The sequence below is a fragment of the Bufo bufo genome, chromosome 7, assembly GCF_905171765.1.
Source record: "Bufo bufo chromosome 7, aBufBuf1.1, whole genome shotgun sequence".
Lineage (NCBI taxonomy): Eukaryota > Metazoa > Chordata > Amphibia > Anura > Bufonidae > Bufo > Bufo bufo.
This window is the reverse complement of record NC_053395.1, coordinates 227,002,567-227,030,060: the sequence shown is the minus strand read 5'-3', so window position 1 is coordinate 227,030,060 and position 27,494 is coordinate 227,002,567.

Below are 27,494 nucleotides of genomic sequence, written 5' to 3'. Positions count from 1 at the left end.
AGGAGCTACAGGGTGATGAGGAAGACGAGGCAGAGGACCCAGACAAACCGTGGCAGTATGCAGTGGAGATGGAGGCAGGGAGTCCCTCTGAGTCACTTGCACAAATGGCCAGATGCATGCTCACTTGCTTGCGTAGTGACAGCCGAATTTTCAGCATTCAGCAGAGGGATAACTTCTGGCTCTCCACCTTGTTTGACCCTCGCTACCAGTTCAAAATGGGGGCCTTTTTTACACCCACTGAGAGGGAGGACAAACTGAACTACTATAGAGATATCCTATGTAGTCAGTTGGCCGCTGCCTATCTGCGCCATCATCCATCCTCTCGCAGGTCTGACCGGGGAGGGGGCCCTCTGCACTCACGTTCCTCTGCCATGGCTGCTGTGGCAGGGTGGGGGGCTGGTAGCAGTTCCAGCTCCATCAGCAGAAACTTGAGTCTAGAGTCACTGATGAAGTGAAGAAACTACTCACCAGCAGCAGCAGCTAGACCTGGAGCAGGACCTGAACCAGCAGGTGGTGGCATACTTGAACATTACACTGCCACCCCACATTGAACATCCGCTGGACTACTGGGCAGCAAACTAGCAGAGTTTGCCCTGGAAAAGCTGTACTGCCCGGCTAGTAGTGTGGTATTAGAGCACCTCCTCTGGCGGCTCAACAAAAAACTGCCAAACCGCTGAGTAGGTGATTTTACCCCAACACTCCGCACTGACTGCTACCGCCGCTTCTCCGTGAACCCCTGGACCTCTACTTTCCGGGCAGGTAGGCTCCTACGAAGCGGGTGGTCTACCCAGGGAATGTTTGGCTCCCGACCTCCCACTGCTGCCACCATGCCGACTCCTGGGCACGCTAGCGACTTGCTGGCTCCGCCGCTGCCTCACGGGCAAGCTGCCACCCTCTTCTCCCGATGATGATGAAGCCCCTATTTCACCTGGCTCCCTAGAAGCTCATCCTCGCTGTATAGTGGAGCTTAGCCCACAGCATATAATACTTCTCTGGCTGAGGGAACAGAAAAGGACAGCGGCAGATTGAGGACAAATGATGGCACAGGGTCTGCTCCCGGGCAATGCCAACTAAGGTTTTTTGTCTGACGAACCCACCGACTCTTGGCTGGAGGTGTCTGATGTCACTTGGGATGAAGTGGATGAACGAGTCAACCATTCAAGAACCGCTGGGTTGCTGGTCAAGACACGACTGCTATATGACACCGGGAGCTCAGGCCTCTCGCTGCAACTAGTGTTGCAAGGCCCCCTTACTCTGCTGAAACCTTGCCTGCGCCAGAAACATTTAGGCCTCTGCCACTCCCCTGTGCAGGGCCTGGCACTTCTCTGTCTGACAAACTGTTAGATCTAATAAAAAGATTTAAAGGAAATTAATACACGCCAAAAAGGGCTGTAATTTTCTCACTTTACCACACAACGGCTAATACTTTTTTTTGTGCCACTAATACACGCAAAAAAGGGCTTTAGAACATATACAGTGCCTTGCAAAAGTATTCACCCCCTTGACTTTTTTGTGTTTTGGTGTCTCAAAACCTGGAATTAACATGGATTGTTTGAGGATTTGCATCATGTAATTTACAGAACATGCCCAATACTTTGAAGATGTTTTTTTTTTCTTTTATTGTGAAGCAAACAACAAATAGGACAAAATAACAGAAAAAGTCAATGTGCAGAACTATTCACCCCCTGAAGTCAATACTTTGTAGAGCCACCTTTTGCGGCAATCACAGCTCCAAGTCGCTTTGGATAAGTCTCTTTGAGCTTGCCACATCTTACCACTGGGATTTTTGCCCATTCCCCCTTGCAAAACTGCTCCGGCTCCTTCAAGTTGGATGTTTGCGCTTGTGAACAGCAATCTTTACGTCTGACCACAGATTTTCTATTGGATTGATATCTGGGCTGTGACTCGGCCATTCCAACACATTTACATGTTTCCCCTTCAACCAGTCAAGTGTCGCTTTAGCCGGTCATTGTCCTGCTGGAAGGTAAACCTCCGTCCTAGCCTCAGATCACGCACAGAGTGGTATAGGTTTTGCTCAAGAATATCTCTGTATTTAGCACCATCCATCTTTCCCTCCACTCTGACCAGTTTCCCAGTCCCATCCCCCCAGCATGATGCATCCACCACCATGTCTCACTGTGGGGATGGTGTTCTTTGGGTGATGTGTTGGGTTTGCCCCAGACATAGCGTTTTCTTTGATGGCCGAAAAGTTACATTTTAGTCTCATCAGACCAGAGCCCCTTCCTCCATACATTTTGGGAGTCTCCCACATGTCTTTCCGCAAACTCACAACGTGCCTTTTTGTTTTTAGCTGAAAGTAATGGCTTTTTTCTGGCCCCTCTGCCATAATTCCCAACTCTATGGAGCGTACGGCTTATTGTCGTCCTATGTACAGATACTCCAGTCTCTGCTGTGGAACTCTGCAGCTCCTCCAGGCCTACCTTAGGTCTCTGTGCTGCCTCTCTGATTAATGCCCTCCTTGCCCGGTCCGTGAGTTTTGGTGGGCTTTGCTGTTGTGACATGTTCTTTCCATTTGGTTATGATAGATTTGATGGTGCTTCTGGGGATCATCAAAGATTTGGATATTTTTTTAATAACCTAACCCTGACTTGTACTTCTAAACAACATTGTCCCTTACTTGTTTGGAGAGTTTCTTGGTCTTCATGGCAGTGTTTGCTTAGTGATGCCTCTTGCTTAGGTATTGCAGCCTCTGAGGCCTTTCAAAAAAGGTGTGTATATGTAATGACAGATGATGTGACACTTAGTTTGCACACAGGTTACATCATCTCACTAATTATGTGACTTCTGAAGGTAATTGGTTGCACCAGTGCTTTTTATGGGCTTCCTAACAAAGGGGGTGAATACATACGCACAGGACAATTTTCTGTTTTCTATTTCTAAACATCAGTTTTATTTATATATTTTTCTTATTTCACTTCACCAACTTAGACTATTGTGTTCTGATCCATCACATAACATTCAGATTAACAAAACATTGAACTTAAGGCTGTAATGCGACAAAACACAAAAAAAGTCAAGGGGGGTGAATACTTTTGCAAGGCATGGTAACTGTATCGCTGAACGGCAAATAATATATATTTTTTTGCCACTAGTACACGCCAAAATGGGCTGTAATTTTCTCACTTCACCACATAACGGTCAATAAGCCCTTTTTTCCCACTAATACAAGCCAAAAAATGCTTTAGAACAGATAACTTCACCACACAAGGGCAAATAAGACGCAGAGATATTTCCTTGTAATAAACCCTGTTAATGGTTGTATCACACAGCACTTGCACCCCAATAACAATCAAGGTTAGCTGGAATTACAGAGCTGTATAATGGCAATTTGGATCCCCAGTCAGTGCAGCAAGGTGTAATAGGATTATTCCTGTTATCCAGGCTGTAACCTCCCCGACTGAACCCTGTTCTACAGAAATGCTGTGGAATGATACCTCCCTGTCCTTTCCCTACACTTCTAATGCTCTTTCCCTGAACTTCTATTGAGCAAAATATAAGTTTTCAAGTTTTTCCTAGCACTGTCCCTAGCACCTGCTGACGTCTCTCGCTGCACTAAGTACACTGGAAAATGGCTGAATCCAAGATGGCTGAGGCTATTTATATGACTGTGACATTACAGGGCTGGCTGCTGATTGGCTGCATGCATGGCATTGTGGGTGATCCGTCGTTCCCAGAGTTCCTTGCTCCATGTCCTCAAATGGGCAGCAGCCTTTTTAGGAAAAAATTTGATTTGTTACCATGAAGATTGAGGAAATTCGGATTCGGTGCGAATTGAATTTTTCCTGAAATGCGGATCGAATTCCACTTTGTCAACTTTGATTCGCTCATTTCTAATTATATTTGTAATTTTTTGTTAAATAGTTTTTGTAATAAATCTTCATTTTTGCAGCTCTAAGCGGTTCTCCTGCCACTTGAGACTTTTTTCCTAATTTGTTACAGTGTTTTTCACTGTTCTCCTTCCTGACGTGTTTTCACATTTTAACACTTCTCTGGAAAGATTGCTGAGACCTTTAATGCATTTAAAAGTTTCATTGACAAATTATTTGACCTTCCAAAGTCAGCAAGAAAAGCTGTAAAAAAAAAGACTTGTAAAATTTCATGCATGATCGGTGACATAAAAGGCGACAGGGTGTTTACACCGGAGCGGAGGGGCTGATACATTGTAACAGATGAAAAAGTTCAAATGATCAGAGTGTTACTAAGAGATGCTCCCAGGTCTGATGTATTAAAAGTGCTTTCTAAGAGGAAGAAAATGTTGTTTTCGTCTTGTCTAGACTTTTATATTCAATTATGATGGCCTCTTTGGAGAATTGTGCGGCGGTATACAATGAGAAGCCGACAACAAGCTTGTTGGAAGATGTAATGAAAACATTGACCATAAAACATGTCTTTGAGGAGATGTATCTGTAGATAAAATGTCTGACAGTTATGTGAAAGCCTTAAATGGAAATCACAGAGGATTAAAGGATATCTCAGTTTTCATAGAACAAGGGCTAAAGCTGAGCTATTAAAGTAATGGACCAAGAAAACAAAAACTAGATTTGCTATTATTATTATTAAGTAAAATAAATGTAATAAAAAATTGATACAAATAAAAATAACAATAATAACAAGAATATCACTTTACCATTGCTGTTATAATGCTAAAAAATACGATTACATCCACAATTAACATGACAATGCATAATAATAAAAAAGACATATAATAATAACAACATTTATAATAAATCCAAATGCATTTTTCAAGGTATTTTCATGTATTTTCTTTATAATGCTAACAACAAAAAGTCTAAATAATAGTAATACTTACATAGCGCTGACATATTCCGCAACATCACTTGCTGTCTCCAAATGGAGAATTCTCTATCAGTATGTTTTTGGGAGGAAACCGAGGTAAACACAAGGAGAACATACAAACTCTATGCAGATGTTGTCCTTGGTCAGATTTGGCCAGATACACTGAGCAAAAATATAAACGCAATGCTTTTGGTTTTGCTCCCATTTTGTATGAGCTGAACTCAAAGATCTGAAACATTTTCTATATACACAAAAGACCCATTACTCTCAAATAATGTTCACAAATCTGTCTAAATCTGTGTTAGTGAGCGCTTCTCCTTTGCCGAGATAATCCATCCCACCTCACAGGTGTGGCATATCAAGGTGCTGATTAGACAGCATGAATATTGCACAGGTGGGCCTTAGACTGCCCACAATAAAAGGCCACTCTGAGGTGGGATGGATTATATCGGCAAAGGAGAAGTCCTCACTGACACAGATCTAGACAGATTTGTGAACAATATTTGAGAGTAACGGGTCTTTTGTGTATGTAGAACAGGCATGCTCAACCTGCGGCCCTTTGAGATCTTTGAGTTCAGCTCATGCAAAATGGGAGCAAAACCGAAAGTGTTGCGTTTATATTTTTGCTCAGTGTATTTCTGGACAGTACGTAAAAATAGGCGACTTTTTTCCTGTGTCCGCGAAAAAAAATAGATTTTTTTGAGGCTGGTAGAATTTGAATAGATTACTTTGGTGGTAATTATCATCATTGTACAGCTCACTGTAAATGCTGGTAATGAGGTGTTATCAGTATTTTGAGCTATAGACCCGTATTACTATTAATTCTTGTCATTCATTATGGTTTTGCAATTTGTCCGTAAAAATGTTGGCTGTCCATGATTCTGGGATACGTTGTCCAGAAGAAAAAAAAAATCTGGTTGGCAACCCTGACTTCAGCGCTGCAAGGCACTAGTGCTAACCACTGAGCCACCGTGCTGTAGTAATGATACACATTTGTAAACATTTACAGCATATAACAAAAATATCACAGTAATTGGAACACTGTATAAAAAGCATACGCCTCGTTCCCCACTGCCGGCAGGCCCATGTTCATATGTTACTGCATGGCTGAAAAAAATAATGTTTTAATATATGCAAATGAGTATGTAATTTATTTTTGACTATATAAAATAGAAAGTAAATGTGTTCAGCTCTGTCTACAACTGTAAATCCACATGAAAAATAACAAACAAGTAAGGATTTTTGCTTTATCGAAGCTGCAGAAATTCACATGAAATTGATCTTTTGAACTGAGAAATTGAGAAATTTGAAGAGTATTACACAGACAGCTGGGTCTACCATACCGCACAGAGTTGCACATAGAGCTAATTTTGTAAGGTCCAATAGTCACAGATTTAGTTTAATAAGGCTCAGGCCGAACACATCGAGTGCTCTACCGAGCACAATGGAAGTCAAAGGGAGAACCCGAGCATTAAACCAGGCAGCCCCTGCTCTGAAGAGGGGAGGGCGTCTGGTTCATAGGAAAAGGTCAGAAATTGATGGAAACACCACTGAAATGGTTCGGGAACAGCATGGGGAGGATGTCTGGACGCATCTTGGACTCCCAGGTCGCTGCTGGGAACGATGTTGTCCGAGTAGTGCGCCACTTTTACAGACTGACAATAATACGCACAAAACCGAAGATAAAATCGATTTTAGAGGAAAAATTGTTAGGAAACATTCTTTCCTGTATATTTACTTGTATATAAAGTGCTGCCAAAAATTACAGGGAAGAGGCACTCCGACACAACCTGTATATCACATAAAGGAGGGCCTCATTCACATTGTGATACAATTGTTCAGGTAGTGGGACTCCTACACTCATAAAGCCTATTGATGGCCTGCTGGTGACCCTCTAAAACAGCGGTTCTCAACCTAGGGGTCACGACCCCTTTGGGGGTCGATCGGCCCTTTCCGGGGGGTCGCCTGAGGCTTCCTATTGTGGGTCGCCCGCACAACGGCAGCGGCCCCTTATCCTCGCGCACAGGAAGTGATGTCCTATCACTGGCTGTGCTTAAAGGAGCCTGACGTCTGGACGGGTAAGTCGGGCCGCCTGTCTGCTGAGGTCCGAGTTTTTTCGTTAATGACACCGCCGCTGAGCATCACTGCCACCAATGATTTAATTGAGCCTGGCTGAGCCTGGCTAATTTTATTTTAATTATTTGGCTGAGCAAGGTTTAATTTATCTGGGGGGAAATGAAGCACAGCTGATTTATTTATTTGGGGGGGACTTGAAGCACCACAGATTTTTTTATTTTTTTTTGGGGGGGGGGGTACTGTGGGCACCACTGATTTATTTTTTAGGGGGTATTTATTGTTTATTATTTATTTTAAAGTTATTTATTTGGTTTACAAATATTTTGTATTTATTTAAGTTCTGTGGTTATGAATGAATACTTGTGTATTTGAATTAACATTTGGTGTATTGGTGTCTGTGCGTGTTTTTGGTAGTTCATCATAACAGTAGCAATATTAGTTATGACGTAGTAAGGAAAAAAATTTAATGGTTGGGGGTCACCACAACATGAGGAACTGTATTAAGGGGTCACGGCTTTAGAAAGGTTGAGAACCACTGCTCTAAAACATCAGGAGCGAGAGCCTTCTGATCTGTCCATCTAAAACATTAGGGGCGAGGGCCATGTGAAGTCAGCCGTGTGCCAGAGTCCCAACAGGCAAGACTTTGCTGTCCTCATCAGGAGGATGACTCTCAATCTCCTCATCCTCTTCCTCCTCTTCTGCCCATCCACGCTGAACAAATGGAATTAAACTTCCATGGGTACCACCCTCAGTAGCGGAGGCAACCGTCTCCTCCTCCTCCTCTTCATCGTCCAATTCGTGCTGAGAAGATGAACGGAGGGTGGTCTGGCTATCACCCTGTGTACTGTCTTCCCCCATTTCCACCTTTTCCACATGCAAAGCATCGGCCTTCATTGTGAGCAGCGAGTAGACACAGAAGTGGGATGGTTACGCTGATAATAGCGTTATCGCCGCTCATCATCTGTGCTGATTCCTCAAAGTTGCGTAAAACCTCACAGAGGTCAGACATCCATGCTCACTCGTCGTTTCTGATAAGCGGAAGCTGACTGGAAAGGCGACGACCATGTTGCAGCTGGTATTCTTCCACTACTGTCCTCTGCTGCTCACAAAGCCTGGCCAACATGTGGAACGTGGAGTTCCAGCGCGTGCTCACGTCGCACAACAGTTGGTGATCTGCAATTGCAAACGCTGCTGCAGCGTTGACAGACCGGCGGAAGCTGTCGATGTCTTGCAGAAATGGGCACACACGCGGTGCACCTTCACCAGTAGCTCAGGCAAATTGGGGTAGGTTTTGAGAAACCGCTGAACCACTAGGTTGAACACGTGGGCTAAGCATGGGATGTGTGTGAGCTTCCCGAGCTCCAAAGCCGCCACCAAGTTACGGCCATTATCAGACACAACCATGCCTGGTTGTAGGTTGAGTGGCGAGAGCCACAGCTCGGTCTGGTCTCTTATGCCCTGCCACAGCTCTGCGGCGGTGTGCTGTTTGTCACCTAAACAGATCAGCTTCAGAACAGCCTGCTGCCGCTTCCCCACTGCAGTGCTACACTGCTTCCAGCTACTGACTGATGTCTGACTGGTGCTACACGTGGATCCACATTACCCTCATAGATGTCACCCACATTACCCTCATAGTTGTCACCCACCTTACCCTCATATAGATGTAACCCATATCACCCTCATACATGTCACCTTACCCTCATAATGGTCACCCACATTACTCTGGTCACCAACATAACATTCATAGTTGTCACCCACATCACCATCATATAGATGTCACCCGCATTACCCTAATTGATATCACTCGCATTGCTCTCATAGATGCAGCCACATTACTAAAACAACACGGAGGAGATATAATGAAGTGTAACTGAGGACTATAATGATATAAATAAAATGAACACAAAATCTTGAGTTTTATAAATTCTTTCACTGAAACTAAACATTTCCTCCGGAGACAGAGTTTGAAATGTGATTTTTCTGCCTGTCACGGTGGAAGGAGAATTTCTTGAGAATAACCTTTGTGATAAGTCTCTGCAGTTTTCTGTCTATAAATCCTATTAGCATCAGGGCTGCGTACCGCCAGACACTGACCTTTTAATCCACACGTCTGGATTATAATTATTGTAAATAAACATGAAAAATAAATGGAAGATCATAAAATTATCTACAATTGATTTGTATTTTTCATTTGAAACCGCCCTTTAGAATTATCATTTCACGTAACTCTGACATTTCAACCAATTTGCATTTAATGTACTCACCGGCTCAGGTTTTCATTCCATTTACAGCCTAACAATGATCTTGCAGTATCTATGGCTTCTACATCTTTTATTTAAAAAAAAAATTATAGCAGAAATTTAGAACAATTGGGATGTACAATAGGGGAAAATCAGAAAAAGTGGAGCAAATTTGGCCAAACTTCAGAATAACTTGCTCACCCTGAGACCTTGGTGGAGAAGACGTATTAAAACTGATGCAAATGAAGAGAAAGTGGAGTAGAGACAAGTGGCATTAAAAGAACAATTTACATTTCATCTCTCATCTTTAAGGCCCTTCTTGTCTGCCCCACTTTCCCTTTGCACTATTTTCTGTTAGCCTTGCTAGGGGCCAAATATTCAATAATTTACACGGCACAAGGACCCACATGTATCAATTTACTGTGTCAGTTTTGTGGAGCGCATTGCAACAAATGTATCTAACGATCCATGACATTTGTTTAATACATTGAACTTTAAATGTTAGAAGATACAGTGATTTTGGTTTAAAGGGGTTCTCCGGGCTTTTAATATTGATGACCTATCCTCAGGATAGGTCATCAATATCAGATCGGCGGGGGTCCGACACCCGGCACCCCCGCCGATCTGCTGTTTGAAATGAATGCTGCAGAGGCGACGGCGAAAAGGTAAAGAGTGAAGAGGAGGCAGCGCTGGCACGGCGCGCGCCTCCTCTTCAAACAACTTATCGGCGGGGGTGCCGGGTGTTGGACCCCGCCGATCTGATATTGATGACCTATCCTGAGGATAGGTCATCAATATTAAAAGCCTGGAGAACCCCTTTAAATTATTGGTCTACATTAGAAGCCAGCCTGCTGGCGGTGTGCAGATGTGACTGTATGCGCTGCATGTTTGCATTTATGTCTATTTTATGCTATTCTTATGCAACTTTCTTTTATTTCTGGCAAGAGTGAATAGACTACGTCAACTTGCAAACCGATGGCTTTGAGAATTTTTGTTGCACCATTTGCACAAAATTTTTTGAGTAGATGCCGTTTTCATGCCACCCTTGCTGCTTTCCGAAAATTGTCGTGGTGGGGGCAGGGTGATTTATCATCATTTACACTAGTTTTAGGTGACGTAGATTTAATTGTAGGCGCATAAACTGCCACAGTCATAAATGATTCTTATCCTCCAGCGGTGCAGGGGATATCAAGACCTGGCGTAAAATAAATGACCCCCCTCATTATGTTATTTATATTAACTTCATTAAAACAGACCAGTCACACAACAATTTCACGAAGTATCGAAAGAGTAGACATTTCTGATAAACTGAGCTCATTGGCCCAGATTTTATCATGTGTTTATGCCCCAAGTGTGTGGGACCAACTGGTCAAAAGTCACTTTGTGGCAGCCCCAAAGCAAGGTACATGGCTGGACAGGGGGGTGCGTGGCAATTTTAGATGTCCAGGATGTGTGGCATGCAAATACATGCAATGTAGCAAAACATTTGTGAGCAACAATACGGGGAGAAAATACAAGATCAGGGATTTCATCAATTGTAGATCCAAAGGGGTCATTTACAAAATAACTTGTTCATGTGGCAAAGAATATGTTGGGATTATACGGGAGTTTATATGTTGAATTATACGGGAGTTTAGGCTGAGAATAGGGGAGCATCTGGGGGATGTAGCAAACTCAAGGGACACTACGGTTGCATGGCATGTGAGGAATGACCATGAGGGGAGGCCTGAGTGCCTTTATGGGCATTGAGCTGATTAAAAAACCAATAAGAGGAGGCAATTGGGATCAGAAAATCTTCCAATGTGAGGCCAAGTGGATTTATTATCTTAAGACTGTACAGCCTAACGGACTGAACGAGCAGCAGAATTTTAGCTGCTTTATTTAAGGCAGGTTCCAGTGACCATCGTCAATCTAAAATTGTCCGGGATAAAAACTTCCCCTCCAACCCCCCCCTCTTCCAATAGGCTTTTCCTCTATTTGATCCATCTGGTGTGTAATGAGGATAGTTTGGTTGCACATTTAGTGGTTCCAGATGATTGTCTAAATTAATTACTGGTATCCCAAAAACATCATTGGGATACAGATTTGAATTTCCCCTATTATAATCAATTTACCCCCCTAAAGTACATCTCTAAAAAAAAAAGGGGGGAGCGGAGTGGTATTATTAATTGATCATATCTGTGCTAGGAAGCCGACCACATGAATCTGTTTAGGGGTTTTGTCCATGACTCAATATGTAAGTAAAACTGCTGTCCATTATCCGTGGCAGCGGGCAGGCATGAAACAATGACCCTGTGCTTACCTCGCAACGGGGGACGCCTAATTCATGCGATGCCGTGTGACCCGCAGCCCCAGCATCACGTGATCCCCGACTTCCGGTCTGTGGAACGCACGCCGAGCGTTCCACGGACACACTACAGGAAGTAGGGGAGGGGCTAAAGAGCGAGGCGCATTTAATAAAAGGGATGAGACGCAGGTCTGCGCTCTCCCCACTCGGCTACACCAACGGTGAGGCGGCATGATGTATAACACACTTCTCTGTATCTGAACACAGCGGGACCACTTTCGGACTGTGTCTCCTCCGGATTAGGAGTTGATGCGATACTTCATTAGTAAGTAAGAGGTTGCTTAGTGGGCACTATGTGTATGAATGGAGTACTGGTAGTTATTCTGTTTGTTTGTCTCTTGTGTTTTTCAGTTGAACTTTACTAATAAATTCCCCTGATGAGTCCTGTGATGAGGACGAAACGTGGCATGCATAGGGAATAGGCCCCTAACTAAGGACAGGTTCCGTATGGGGTTGCCCCTGTCAAGGAGGGTGCTCTGTGTCTGCTAGGCAGTTAATGGACTAGTCCCACTCCTTGGCATCACTGTGAGGGAACCTCTGATTAGGGTCACTAGTTATTGCTGCCTATCATATTTGCAAACAAAGCACCCGTCCTCAACACCCTTGGCCACTGCATTGAAGGATACTTTTCTAGTACACACCGTACATTCACCTGCAATCTACACGTCTGGAGGCGGTAGGACTGTATTTTACCTTTGTTCTATCCTCAGGCAACTAGATTGAATATCAATAAGTTTGATGTGTTGGTAGTGGTTCAGTCTTTTGATCTGCTCATTGTCTTTTGGTGTTTTTAACTGTTGAATTATTTTATGGCCTATCTAATAAAAGTAAAATTTTAAGGAAATAAGTATACCCGGTCAACATAGGAATTTCTGTGCCTAGAAACTGTCTAAAAAGTGGCGCAAATTGACGCCGGTTTGGTGCATTTTGACACAAATGGAATTTCTAGGTTTTCTCTAACTTGTTTTAGGCATAGAAGAAAGGGGTGGGGTTTCACTGGGAAAAAGGTGTGGTCCAAGATGCACAATTTTGCACCAAAATTGTGCCACAATTCGGGTGTAAAAATCTGTCTCAAAGCAGGTTAACCAATAGTTGGTATAGAGTAAAAAAAAAAACTATCTATCAGATCAGATCTATCATCCAGCCTAAGCCCCTGTAATAAATCTGGGGCAGGCCTAGACAGCCATCACCATTTATAGGATTAATAATCTAGGCCATTGTTTGCAAATTGGAGGCTCTCCTCCAGAAGGAAGAAAACTATCTCCATAGTCCTACCTATAGGTAGTTACCTGGTTAGTCAATGTCCAACCCATAAAAAAGCCTTGGAACTAGACTTTTGATTTTGCCAAACCATAGGCACCCAACCTTAGTCATATCAAGGCTCATTTATGGGTCACTCTTACTTACAAGATAGCTCCTTATAGGTGACGCTAGAGAGACTATTTTTTACCTAATTTGCATTTGTTTTCCAATGGATTTTCCCCTGTAAAACTCCCTACACCAGCTGGAAGAAAATACTAGTCTACAGACCCTAAAGGAAGGTCTTCCAATGCAGGGCTACAATCAACCCCAGACCTAAGACTCTTTTTACATCTTTATTTTTTCTATTTGCTTATCAGATTTGCTTTTGAAGAAAAACCCAGAACCATCCAATTGTTTTATACAGGCTAAACAAATGCTAAAGTGTCCCACATCAGTGTTCATATTGTATATGTCATGAAAGCATCAAACACCTGCTGTGAATTTTGCTATTAAGCTCCTTGTTAGAGAACAGCAAGTTGTGCAAAAAGTTCTGAAACACTAAACAGTTGGACATGTGTATTCAGAAGGTTAGAGAAGGTCACGTTACCTTCACCTGTAAAGGTCCGAGGGCATTTTAGGTTCATCCTGAAATTTCACCCACACGCCAAATATCCTGAACTTTTTGCGAATAGTGTATATATATATATTTGTATACATACAGTGGATAAAAAAAGTCTACACACCCATGTTAAAATGTCAGGTTTCAAACTTAAATCTTTTAGGTGGAGGGAAGAAAACAAAACAATGAAAATAATGTGGTTGCATAAGTGTGCACACCCTCTTATAACTGGGGATGTAGCTGTGTTCAGAATTAAGCAATCACATTCAGAATCCTGTTAACTAGGAGTCGGCATACACCTGCCATCATTTAAAGTGCCTCTGATTAACCCCAAATAAAGTGCAGCTGCTCTAGTTGGACTTTCCTGAAATTCTCTTAGTCACATCCCACAGCAGAAGCCATGGTCCACAGAGAGCTTCCAAAGCATCAGAGGGATCTCATTGTAGAAGGTATCAGTCAGGAGAAGGGGACAAAAGAATTCCCAAGGCATTAGATCTACCATGGAACACAGTGAAGACAGTCATAATCAAGTGGAGAAGATATGACACAACAGTGACATTACCGAGAACTGGACGTCCCTCCAAAACTGATGAAAAGTCGAGAAGAAAACTGGTCTGGGAGGCCACCAAGAGGCCTACAGCAACATTACTGGAGCTGCAGGAATATCTGGCAAGTCCTGGCTGTGTGGTCCATGTGACAACAATCTCCCGTATTCTTCATATGTCTGGGCTATGGGGTAGAGGGGCAAGACAAAAGCCTTTTCTTACCAAGAAAAACATCCAAGCCAGGCTACATTTTGCAAAAACCTATCTGAAGTCTCCCAAAAGCATGTGGGAAAAGGTGTTATGGTCTGATGAAACCAAGGTTAAACTTTTTGGCCATAATTCCAAAAGATATGTTTGGCGCAAAAACAACACTGCACATGACCAAAAGAACCCCATCCCCACAGTGAAGCATGGTGGTGGCAGCATCATGCCAAGGGGCTGCTCTTCTTCAGCTGGAACTGGGGCCTTAGTTAAGCTAGAGGGAATTCTGAACAGTTCCAAATACCAGTCAATATTGGCCAAAACCTTCCGGCTTCTGCTAGAAAGCTGAACATGAAGAGGAACTTCATCTTTCAGCATGACAACGACCCAAAGCATACATCCAAATCAACCAAGGAATGGCTTCACCAGAAGAAGAATAAAGCTTTGGAATGGCCCAGCCAGAGCCGAGACCTGAATCCGATTGAAAATCTGTGGGGTGATCTCAAGAGGACTGTGCCCAGGAGATGCCCTCGCAATCTGACAGATTTGGAGTGTTTTTGCAAAGAAGAGTCAAAATGTGCCATGCTGATAGACTCCTACCCAAAAAGACTGAGTGCTGTAATAACATCAAAAGGTGCTTCAATAAAGTATTAGTTTAAGGGTGTGCACACTTATGCAACCATATTATTTTATTTTTATATTTATTCTTCTCTCTACCTAAAAGATTTCAGTTTGTTTTTCAATTGAGTTATACAGTTTATAGGTCACATTAAAGGTGGGAAAAGTTCTGAAATGAATTATCTTTGTCTAATTTTTTTACATCACAGAAACCTGGCATTTTAACAGGGGAGTGTAGACTTTTTATATCCACTGTATATATATATATATATATATATATATATATATAAGCATTTCTTTATAAAGTCTTTAATTGCCCCACTTTTTCCCATGGATCCTAGAAACCTTGACAGAACTGTAACGAGGCTCTCAGATCCGAGCCGCTCCTTTAACCTTGCGAAATAATAAAAAAAATGTTAAATACTCCAAGAGCATCGCTTATTTTTCTTTGGAGGTAAATTGTTTTGCGTAGACATTATGGGAGTCTTTGACAGCCACATGAAATTGAAGTGAAATTTCCACTTCATTCAGAGCCGGGATGTAGATGGGAGGCAATTTTCCCTCTCAGTTAAAACCGAAGGCTCAGTCACTGATATCGCACTCAATCAAAAACGACAGGCTATTTCTATTAAAGTTTCAGCTTGAATTGAGACTAACTAGAATGATTTTCCTATTGCTAATATTTCATTCAACTGCTGCAATACTTAGAATATTTGAAATCTGATTTTAAAAAAATTGAACATTGTGTAAATTGAAAAGGGACCTGTTTGTATAATTTACCCCATTTGAATAGGACTCCATTTACTTTCCTTCCGTCCATAAAATGACCCCTCCCCCCTTTCCTGCAATAACTTTGATTTAGTCATTGACAAAGGAAAGGGAGACGGATGGCAACTAGAGATGAGCGAATCGAACCCCACGAAGTGGAATTCGATCCGAATTTCAGGATAAATTGCACTCGCCTAGAAGTCGAATTTCCTCGTGCTTCGTATCAGCGAATCGATTTACCCTGAAATAGTATAAAAAACAAAAAAATTCTAACTTACCTCCTCCATTTGCTCCCGACTGGCCGCCAGCCTCCATCTTGCTTGAAGATCTCGGGCAAAATCCCGTGCGGCGCGAGATTACATTATCACGCCGGCCAGCGTGATGACGTCATACGCCACCACGCCAGTCGTCATGATGACGTAATCTTGCGCCACACGGGATTGCTTTTTTTATTGTTAATTTTACACTCAGATGCCGCGGTCATGTATGAACGCGGCATATGAGGGGTACAGTTATGAGGGCGGCGCTATCGCAGCTCCCTGTCATTGCACCCTCTACTTACCAAAAAATGTGCTTCGTGACAAAGTAATATTTTTTTTTAATTCGGCAAATCAGCCGAATTAAACTTTTAAGAAATTTGCTTATCTCTAATGGCAGCAGTCACTCTCGGAGGCTGCCGCTCCGGCACCGGTTCGGGTAGTCTCTTTTTTGTATTGGGAAGGGAGATACATTTTTTGATGCATTTCAGATTTAGAAGCTGAGAGCTTAAAACGTAGCACAACACAGGTCAAGAGCCGTTCTCCGGGTTGTCAAATAATAAGTCTGCTACTAAAAGTCAAATTGTCCTGCGGCTTCGAAGCAGAAAACATTCATTGCATCCTAATCAAAAACCTTTAAAAGCAATGATGATGATACATTACTTTTATACAACTCACATCTACAAGTGACTTATCATTATGTTATCTCTCTATTTAAATTGTATGCAAATTTTTGCAACCACGTTTTAAGTTATATATTTTTTTTAAAAAAAAGCTACTTTGCAAATATTCTCATCTCCTACTGTTGTATATGTGTGAATTGTATATAGGTCCTATGCAGGCCTATGTGTCTCCATGGTGACAGACCACAACTAAAAACTGTTTGCGGTCAGATCTTTCACCTGTATTATGCAACTATTACTCAACTACATATATATATTGTGACACAGTGAGAAGTTTTGTCTGGGAAAACAGATATTTTCCACCCAGCATGTGCTACTGGGTTGATTTACAGCCAGGTAAGGTCAAATACTGGACCAGATTTTAAGTGCCGATCCGTGTTTTGGCTTCGATAGTCTGCTGGCAGTGTCAGGAGCCTGGCCATGTAAGGGCTGACTGTCCCCATCGGGTTGAGCCCATATACACAAACTATGGCTACCATCAGTCGCTATATGCCAGGAGGCTGTGTGTAACAGATACCCCAGAGTCTCTAGATAATTTGTGCCAGGTGGAAGTGGGAGACACTCCGGCAAAGGCTCTGCTGGACTCAGGGAGTCTGGTGTCCCTAGTAAGGGCTCCCCTGGTACGGGCAGCAGAGTATACTGGCCAGAAAGTCGGGGTGATGTGCATCCACGGAGACTTAAAAGACTACCCCACCGCGCTGGTGTCTCTAACTAAGGTGGCCGGTAGATGGACCCACGAGGTGGCTGTCGCCACAAATCTACATTATGAACTCATAATGGGGAGAGACTTCCCAGGCTTCCCGGCACTGTGGCCTGCTATGAGAGTGACTGATACCCATGAGACAGGGGTAACCCTAGCAGAGTGGCCCGGCTCAGCGGGGAGACCAGAACCCTGGGAACCTGAGACCGAAGGTCCAGCGGTAGGGGTGACCGCCACTTCAGTGGAAGAGGGGGAGACAACCCCGCTAAGTGTGATGGTGGGAGACCTGGAGGACTTGCTGCCGGGTCCTGAATTGGAAGACCTCAATGTCTCCAGGGATAATTTTGGTACCGCCCAACGTTGGGCCCCAACCCTATCCCGCGCCTGGGAAAATGTGTTAATAGTAGATGGTGAACCACAACAACCTGGGGCAGAGTCAGTGTTTCCCCATTTTGTGGTTCATCAGGATATGCTGTGTCTGGTAATCCAACTACTGGGTGAGCCTATTGAACAGTTGGTGGTCCCCAAGGCTTATCGCAAGCTTGTGTTAGAGATCTAGCCCACCAACAGGTTCTTGGGGGTCAACTGAGGCTGCAGAAAACTCAGGATCATATTCTACAGCGGTTTTACTGGTCCAGCATATTCAAAGAAGTGGAAGTCTTGCCCGACCTGCCAGATAACTAGCCCCCAGCCACATTTCCGTAGTCCCCTGGTGCATCTCCTGATTATCGAAGTGCCGTTTGACCGAATAGCTATGGAACTCATAGGCCCAGTACCGAAGTCCGCCAGAGAGCATCAACACATCTTAGTCCTAATCTTAGTTCTAGACTACGCCACTCGGTATCGTGAGGCGGTGCCACTGCGACATACCTTGGCCAAACTCATAGCTAAGGAATTAATTGAGATGTTTTCCCGAGTAGGACTACCTAAAGAGGTTTTGACCGACTAAGGGACCACTTTTATGTCCAAGGTGATGAGGGAACTCTGTAAGTTGCTGCACGTCCGTTTACCATCCGCAAGTAGACGGTCTGGTAGAAAGGTTTAACCAAACATTAAAAAATATGTTGAAAAGGTAGTGGCTAAAGATGGGAAGTACTGGGACCTCCTTTTGCCCTATCTCATGTTCGCAATGCGAGAGGTACCCCAGCCCTCTACTGGGTTCTCGCCCTTCGAACTGCTATATGGCAGACACCCTCGCGATCTCTTGGACGTGGCCAAAGAGGCGTAGGAACAACAACCCACTCCATATAAAAGTGTCATTGAGTACGTTACCCAGATGCAAGATCGGATAGAGACAGTGTTGCTGTCACGGCCTATGGTGTATGCTGTGACACTGTTGCCACACTTGCGGTTGCCCGCGGCAACGTGTTGCTGTGAGAGCATGCGGTGGCAGTGTCTCGGCCTTCTGGGTGATTGCTGTGACATGGTTGCCGCGCATGCTGTTGCCGGTGGTTATGTGTTTGGTATGCTTGTGTGTGCACTTCCCCTTTAAGTTGTAGCCTCCCTCTGTCCTGTCTGGTGCTTTAAGGGTTAACTCCCTGACTGGGTGTGGTCTCTTGGCTTATATCTTCTGCGGTTTCCTGGCTGGAAACAGAGGAGGAAACAACTCAAAGGGGAAGTGCACACACCAGTATAAAAAGCTAAGGCACACACCACAAAGGCCGTGACACTGTCCCCGCATGCCGAAACAGCAACACGTTGCCACGGGCAACAGCAAGCGTGGCATAAGTGTCCCAGCGCACACTAAAGGCCGTGACAGTTGCCTCTTGTTAGGGAGCATATGGAGGCCGCTCAGCGAGTCCAGAGTCGGGTATATAATCGCCAGGCTCGGGTCTGGATCTTTAACCCGGGGGATCGGGTTTGGGTTCTGGTGCCGACTGTAGACAGTAAGTTCCTGGCTAGATAGCAGGGGGCCTACAAGGTACTCGAGAAAATTGGAGATGTAAACTACAAGGTACACCAGCCAGGGCGGCGAAAGCCGGAGCATGTTTTCCATGTGAATTTACTCAAACCGTGGAAAGATAGGGAAACCTGTACAGAAGACAGCTGTCACGGCCACGGTTTTGGCCGTGACTCCTTGGGAGCCGCATACAGTTGCCCGCGGTTTGGGTTGTTGTTTCAACCGCAGCTTGAGGCTTGATGTTGTTTGCCTCAAGTGCGGTTGCCGCGGACAACAGGTATGTGTGCGGTCCCTTTGGAGTTTGTGTGCGTGTATGTATGCACTGTTGTTAGTCTGTGTGCACTCTGTGTATTGTGTGGTGTGCACGGACACCTTTCCTGCACTGTGGTTGCCCGTGGCAACGTTTGTCATTGTGTACATGTGGTGGCAGTGTCCCGGCCTTGGGGCTGACTCCCAGGACACGGTTGCCACCCATGTCGTTGCCTGTGGCAACAACCACAGTGTGTTTGTTGTGTTGGACACTTTCCCTTTAAGTTGGTGTTTTCGGCTCAGTCGAATATTCGACGGACATTACTGAACATTCAGATGGGTGGGGAGGGTGCTCATTCCATCCTGTCCTTGGACGCTGAGAAAGCGTTTGACAGGGTGGAATGGGCATACCTCTGGAAGGTTATGCATGAGTTTAATCTGGGAGAAAAATTCATTAGATGGGTACAGCTTCTATATAATAACTCGAAAGTCAGGGTAAAAATTAATGGAGTAATATTAGAATCGATACCTTTGCAGAGGGGAACCCGTCAGGGGTGTCCACTCTCCCCATTATTGTTTGCCATATTTGTTGAGCCGCTGGCTTGTAAGGTCCGAGTAGATGATAAAATAAGGGGGTTTGGGGGCAATGGCGCACTGGATAAGATATGCCTTTACGCTGATGATATCTTGTTTTTTGTGGAAGGGGGGGTACCAATGGTACTGTACCTGATGGAAATAGTAAATCAGTTTGGTCTTATTTCCGGCTTTAGGGTGAACTGGACAAAGTCGGTATTGCTCCCAATTGGCCAGGAAATCGGGCCGGAGGAAATAAATCTTAAAGTCCTGAAACCCACGGAGTCGTTTGAATATCTAGGTATCAAAGTTAGCTTGAGGATACAGGAGTATCTAGAACTTAATATTGAGCCTCTTTTAAAAAGGGTTAGGGAAAAGACAAGTACTTGGCAAAAATTGTTAATCCGACAAGTGGATCGAATCGCGATTATAAAGATGGTTCTGCTACCACAGATTCTGTATGTTATTTCCTCCTGCCCAGTTTGGATAGGGGACCACTTTTTCAATTCGTTAGAGGGAGTTATAAATGACCTTATTTGGGGGAGAAAAAGGGTCAGGCTGAAACAAAAATACTTATGGCTAGATGAAGAAGATGGCGGCCTGTCCGTTCCGTGTATTCGGGGTTATTACTATGCATCCCAGCTTCAGTGGTTAATGATGGAGGATGATAGACTGCGTCGTTTTTTGGAAGGGGAATTGGGAGGTCTCCAATATAACATCATTAGTACTCTAGAAACTGGAGTGATAAAAATAAAGGGTAGGCAGTGCCCAATTAGTAATATGATACACCTAGTTTGGGTTAATGTTAAAAAATTATTAGGAATAAATCACACATTAAAATTTTCCCCCATCTGGGGAAATCTAAATTTAAAAGAATTTTGGAAGTTCGAAGATTTTGTATTTTGGGATAAAAAGGGTATTAGGTTTGTGCCCCAGATGGTGGTGGAAGGACAGTTGAAGACACTAGAGGAAATGGGTCTAAGTATAGATAAAGATTGCCTCACATGGTTTAGATATGCTAGATTAAAACATGCATTTGATAAAACTGAGAATAGCGAATATTTTATCACGAAACACTCAGAGTTTGCTGAATTTTGCTATCAGGGAATTGGGAGCAAAGTATCAATCTCACAGATTTATAAAAAAAATTAAGAAGGGATTAGGGGGGGTGACTAGATTTAATAGTGAAAAGAAATGGGCACAAGAGGTGGAACCCCCAACGCTGGAATGGAGAAGTATTTATAAGAATGTAAAAAGGAGTACCATCTCCAGTAGCTTCCGATTGACGCAGTTTTTTATCCTCCATCGGACCTATATTACCCCCAGGGTATTGAGTAAGATGTACAAAACAGGGGAGGCAAAATGTTGGAAGTGTGGAGAGGAGAGAGCTGATTTTGTGCATTTGATTTGGCTCTGCTCGATTGTACAGGGGTATTGGACCCAAGTTTTTCAGGACCTTGGGAGAGAGATAGGGAAACCCGCACCTCTGGAGATCAGGGTAGCAGTACTGGGAGATATTAGAAGAATTGGGGCGGATAAAGAAAGTGAAAGGAAATGGGAAAAAGGGTTAATGCTGGCACGTGTCGTACTGGCTAGACTCTAGAGGATGGGGAGCGGATAGCCCGCCAAGTGTGGTAGAGTGGAAAAATTTATGTGAAAGGGTGCATAGATATGAGAAAGCTAGCCAGGTGAAACTGGTGGGTGACTAGGAGCAGAAAGAGGTAAAAGGAAAAAAAAAAAAAAAAGGGGGGAGCATATATATAAATTCTTGAAAAGAGGTCATGGAAAGGAAATACCTCGAAGATGCTCCCAAGACAACCAAGAGGGTGGAGGTGAGGGTGGCGGGAGGGTGGGGGAGGGGATGGGATGGGGGGGGTAAAAGGTTCTTCTTTTTCTGTGTTTTTGTATTTATTGCGAAGCAAATGTAAAATGGGTGGGGAAAATTTCTCTCCTTGCGATCCTTTGTAGCGCATGATGGTGTATATTTGTATATCTGTAGTGTCTACCCCCTATCTTTGTCTTGTTTTAATGAGAAGAAGAAAATGAAATGATAAATAAATATAATTCAAAAAAAGTTGGTGTTTTCCCTTTCCTGTGGTGCTGGAAGGGTTAACTCCCTTCCCAGTGTGTGTGATGTCACTGGGTGTGTCTGACCATTGGGTGTGGCCTCTTTGGCCTATAAAGCCTCTCACTTTGGCATGGCTCAGTAGGTTGCTTCAGTCATGCTTTGCTGTTGAAGCCTCCTGTGATTTCCATCTTCTTGTAAGGGCCACCCTGCTGGTCATAAGTTCTAATACCGTGATGTGTTGTTGATGTCTTGTGTCTTTGGTTTTTGTGCAGCTATGGATGTCCTGGTCCCGGTGTGTCTTCATGTGTGTGCTGTTTACCTTTGTCTGTGTGGATAGCCTTTCCTTAGCACGGGTTCCAGTCAGCAAGGCTGAGACAGGTTTGTGTGGAACTGTTTGTTTCACCTGTCTTATCCATAGTCCTGTTTATGTACCCCCCTTCTTCATGCTGCTTGGTCAGTGAGACTCCTGCTCCTCCGTGCCTAGGAGGAGTGCGTTGTCTTACCCTGCTCCTTAGCCCAGGGACCGGTCGGAGGGTAAGTCAGGGATCCGAGGTTCCTGCGCATGGGTCCTCCTACCATCAAGGTCGGTCCATGCAGGTAGGAGACAGGGTCAGCGTTAGGGACGCAACAGGAGGTGACCTGCTCCCTGATTCTGTGTTCCTGGCGAGTAGCGACTTGACATCTTCCGTCACCGCACGGCTGAGGATTTCCCCCATCCTCAGCCGTGACAACAGCCCGCAACCGGGTTTTCTAGGAGAAGAGGTACCGACCCCTCTGTCTGATGCAAGAGAATCGGCTGCCACAGTGAAGATTGCTGACAGCCTCTCCTCTAAACAGACTCAGGAGGTCAGGGAGTTCATTAGTCGGAAGACGGATGTGTTCTTGGACCTCCCTGGACGCATTTCCATAATCCAGCATGATATTGTCACTGAGCCTCAGGCAAAAGTCAGACTAAAACCATACCGGGTGCCCGAGGCTCGGCGACAAGCCATTTCGGAGGAAGTGCAGCTAATGTTGCAGCTAGACGTCTTTGAGGAGTAAAAAGTGAGTGGGCCAGTCCTATAGTATTGATACCCAAGCCGGACGGGACGTTGCGGTTTTGTAACGACTTTTGAAAACTTAACGAGGTTTCCAAATTCAATGCGTATCCCATGCCCCGGGTGGATGAGCTCATCGAGATGTTAAGACAAGCCCGGTATTTTTCTGTTTTGGACCTCACACCAGTTAGGTTGCATTCACATAACGTTTTTACCATCTGTTTAAGGTCTCATGCACACGACAGTTGTTTTTCTCGGCCTCCGTTCCGTTTTTTTTGGGGATATGATGGGGACCCATTCATTTCAATGGGTCAGCAAAAAAATGCTGATAGTTCATCCGTTTGTGTTCCGCGTCCGTTGTCCGTGTTTCCCTTCAGCAAAAAAAATAGTGCATGTCCTACTTTTTTCACATTTGCGGACAAGGATAGGCATTTATTACAAGGGATCTGTGAAAAAAAATGGATCCTCCAAAAAAAAAAAATGGATGCCGCATCAGTTTTTTGGGGTGGACGCACAATTTGCAGACGCAAAAAACAACTGTTGTGTGCATGTAGCCTAACGTATACATTAATCGGATGCCTCAGACTGATGCTTTTTTTTGGTTTTTTTTACTGGCGGGATACAAGGACATGGTGCGCTGCGTTTTTGTATACGTCAAACAAAGGCATAAATGTCATGTGACCCCTCCCCCTATAGGTGGGATTTTAAAGCAGAACAGTACACATACATCATATAGACACAACAAATGCAGCACACATACAATACTTATACAACAACCACACACCAACTACACAACACACATAAGGCATCCATACAGTACACAAACATACATCACACATACAGCACATATATAGCACCTATACAGGCTTGGCATTTCTGGGGCCCCAAGTTATGTCTGGGGGCCCTAATCAGGACAGCCAGCCAGGAATCGCGATTCCCAGCAGCAGTTCCCTTTCTGTCCACAACTGTATCATCATCCTCTGGACGCAGATAGAGTTGAAAGTTGTGCCCTGGGCCAATTCTACCTCTTTTACTGCCTGAGGGGAAAACTGAAATGGGAGCCCACCCCCTCAATCCCCCCTTCCTGTGCCAAATTCATAATTTACCCCATAAACCCAATCCTACTGCTCAAGTCATATTTGAATTAGACACTACATACATACAGTACACATACCCCTCACATCCAGGGACGTCTCCTCTGATAGAGACTTTCTTTTTCCTGTTCTTCATGTGGAACAGACCGCCATGACAAAGTATTCCAGCCGCAACTTAGATTCCTCGCTTTTCATTCTCCCCCTCCTGGTGCACCGACATAGTCATCCCCAATACTGTGCCCGCTGTGCTCCCCAATGCCCCCAAATACTATACTAAATATATACTATAAATAACAGCACCATACAGATACACCCAAAGTGCTACAAAAAGTCCCACCAAAAGTAATAATTTTATCCCAGACTGCCCTCACTGGTAATAGTGCCACCAACTGTGATAATGCTCTCCAATAGTGCCCATTAGTAGCAATGCCCTCAATAGTGTGTCCAATAATAATGCCCCACAGTACCCCAGTAGTAGTATTGCAGTTATAATGCACCCTGCTGCCCCTTGTAATTTTAATGCCCCCCCAGTATTTATAATCCCCCCTGTGGTGCCCTCAGTATTTATGTCCCCAGTCATCCCCCCTGTAGTAATATAATGCCCCCCAACAGTACTACTTTATTTATAATGCTTTCCCCCCTGTACTGCCCCCAATAATGACCCCTGTATTTTTAAAATACCCTCAGTAGTGGCCCTTGTATTTTTATAAAGTTGCCCCGCAGTGCCTTCTTTAGGGTATGGCTTCAGGGAGCGGCCGTGATCCGGTCAGGTTGCGGCTGTCCTGGGCAGTTAGCCCACAGCGCGGTATTGAAGGCGCCACGCGGCCACTAACAATGAAGACCGACTATACAGTTCAGTCTTCATTAGTTAAATGAACGGAAGCTGCGGGCTAATTGGCAACACAGTTATTACCTGCAGCACAGCCACAACATCACCGGATCACAACCGCTCCGCGTGGCCGTACCCTTATTTGTAATATCTTCCCCTTTTTTCCGCCCCCAGTAAATTTTTAATGTCTCCAGCTTTAATGTTGCACCGCCTAAAGACCTGGCGGATGAGGTCACATTGATCGTGACCGCCTGCGCTGCTGTACTGATTCAGAGGCCTCAGACTAAACAGCAGAATCGTCAGCGTGATTTATTTTATTACATTTATGTGCTTTTGATGTGTTAATAAGCTAGTCAAGCACACATAGAGAACATATGCAACACTCATACAACAGCCATACAGCATGCAAATACAGTGCAAATATCATAATGTGCAGGGGTAACACACACTCTTAACTCAAATTTCTTAACTCATTGCGTTATCTTGAAATAAAAGCCATTGAAAAGCAATTGCATTTAGTTGCATTTAGTTTAGATAGCCTGTCCCATAAAGCATGTGTGTTAACCCTGCTACATCCGTTCATTATGGTAATAAAAGGTTAAAGAACAAGAAAAAACAATGTGTATAAATTGAACTGTAAAGAAAGCAAGAAATGACAAAAAAAAGCATTTAAATCACTAAAACAGGAGGGTAGCGAGGAAGCACTGAAAAACTATAAGGAAAAAAATTGAATATGTAAAAAACAAATAAAAGCAGCCAAACTAGAAACCGAGAGATTAATTGCCAAAGAGAGAAAAGCTAACTCTAAAATGTTCTTCAATTATATAAATGGAAAAAAGTATAAATCTGAAGGTGTCGGCCCTCTACAGAGTAATGAGGGGGGAGTCGCAGAGAGCGACGAGGAAAAAGCAAAGCTGTTAAATATTTTTTTCTCCAATGTATTTACTGAGGAAAATAAACTGTCAGATGAAATGCAGAATGTAAAAGTAAATTCCCCATTAAAAGTGCCCTGTCTGACCCAGGAAGAAGTACATCAGCGACTTAAAAAGATTAAAATAGATGCTGTCACTAGTGGGGTATTACAGGGGTCAGTATTGGAGGGGTCACTGTCACTAGTGGGGTACCACAGGGGGTCAGTATTGGGCCCTATTCTTTTCAATATATTTATTAATGATCTTGTAGAAGGCTTGCACAATAAAATATACATTTTTTCAGATGACACTAAACTGTGTGAAGTAATTAACACAGAAGAGGACAGTATACTGCATATATACTACAGAGGACAGTATACTATATATATATATACTACAGAGGACAGTATACTATATATATACTACAGAGGACAGTATAATGTATATATACTACAGAGGACAGTACACAGCTACAGATGGATCTGGATAGATTGGAGTCTTGGGCTGAGAAGTGTCAGATGAGGTTTTAACACTGACAAATGTAAGGTTATGCACATGGGAAGGAATAATGCAAGTCACCCGTACATACTAAATGGTAAAACACTGGGTAACAGCAAACAGCAAACTAAGCTGTAGAAACCAGTGTCAGGCAGCTGCTGCCAAGGCCAATAAGATAATGGGTTGCATCAGAAGGGGCATAGATGGCGGTGATGAGAACATAGTCCTACCACTTTACAAATCAATATTCAGACCACACATGGAGGACTGTGTACAGTTCTGGGCTCCTGTGAACAAGGCAGACATAGCAGAGCTGGAGAGGGTTTAAAGGAGGGCAACTAAACTAATAAATGGAATGGGCGACTACAGTACCCTGAAAGATTATCAAAATTAGGGTTATTCACTTTAGAGAAAAGATGGCTGAGGGGAGATCTAATAACTACGGTATGTATAAATATATCAGGGGTCCGTACAGAGATCTCTCCCATCATCTATTTATCCCCAGGACTGTGACTGTGACGAGGGGACATCCTCTGCGTCTGGAAGAAAGAAGGTTTGTACAAACACATAGAAGAGGATTCTTTACGGTAAAATCTAGAGATGAGTGAATTAAAAAAAAGAATCGATATAGCCGGTTCGCTGAATTTTTGGAAAAAATTTGGTTCGATCTGAATTTATTTGTGGCTAATTGTGCTAAAAAAACGGCTATTTCCTGTCTGCAGAGAGTCTTTACAGTGGTGTAGAACACTGTGCCTGTATAGTGGTGTAGAACTCTGTGCCTGTGTAGCGGTGTAGAGCACTGTGCCTGTATAGTGGTGTAGAGCACTGTGCCTCTATAGTGTAGAGCACTGTGCCTCTATAGTGTAGAACACTGTGCCTTGCAGTAACACACATAGGGAGTCTGCTGTGGTAGTGAAATAATACTGTGAGTCCGTATGACATGCAGATGACAGGCCTCGCTCTTAGAATCACTGCACACTTCACTTATTAGGGCAGTCACGGGCCAAAACTGACCAAATAACTCAAGTGTGAACTCAGCCTTACAGGTCAATATTAGCGCCAAGAAGAAGCGCACTCCTTTTACACCGTCATCAGCTGATTCCACATAGATGTCTACAGAACCTGTTCTATTAAACGCTTATACAAGTAGAACCCCCGACAGAGTGGAGAGGGTGTCAGCAGTAAGTGTGTGTTGACATCACTGATTATTTAGCACTTCCT